This window comes from Falco punctatus (assembly GCF_963210335.1).
Source record: "Falco punctatus genome assembly, chromosome: 3".
In the NCBI taxonomy this organism is placed as follows: domain Eukaryota; kingdom Metazoa; phylum Chordata; class Aves; order Falconiformes; family Falconidae; genus Falco; species Falco punctatus.
This window is the reverse complement of record NC_137582.1, coordinates 109,297,462-109,298,246: the sequence shown is the minus strand read 5'-3', so window position 1 is coordinate 109,298,246 and position 785 is coordinate 109,297,462.

Below are 785 nucleotides of genomic sequence, written 5' to 3'. Positions count from 1 at the left end.
AGCAAGGTGGGGGCAATGATGGGACAGAGGAAAAGAAATCCCCCGGGATTTTGTCCCATCAGCTCCCAGCTCCGTTAAGTTATGGGATTGTAGGTACCATGGCCTCTCTGGACCCTCTTCACAGTCTCCAGCTGAACAAAATGCTGGAGAAGTGATGGGGGGAGGGCAGCTTTCAAGGGGAAAGGGAGCACGGTCAGAACATTGTGTCCCGCGACAGCCCTGGGCAGCAGCTGAGGAGCTTCTGGAAATCAGTGGCCACTGGAGCTGCTCCAAAATCCATCCAGTGCCCAGGGAGGTCATTGAGCATCCCACAACAAGGGGACCCAGGAGCATCCCACAGCCCCCTCACGTACCGATTGCTCTGGCTGGGCTCTCCCCACATGGAGCGTAACTCCTGGGGATGGTGCCACCCCGTCACCATCTGCCCATCCTCTGCAAGGCACCTGGCTGCGCAGGCTGGCCGCGCTCCATCCCCTCCGGAGGCTCGGCCAAGGCAAGCAGCGTGCCGGGATGCTCAGTGCATGCCTTAAACAAATAAAAATAACTGTGATAGAAGATACCGAGTGCGTAATGCTAACCTTGGCTTAAACACCTCCTGTCTGCAATGCTCCGCAGCCGGCAGGAGCCCATCTGATGAAAGCAGGCATCGCGCGGGTCCCCGGCCAGCACCGGGAGCAGACATGTCCCTGCTGGCCCAGGACACCGAGGGGCTCAGGGCTCTGGCTTCAGCAGTAAATAAAGCAAGCAAACAAAAGCAAATAAAAAAAAAAAAGCCAACAATGATC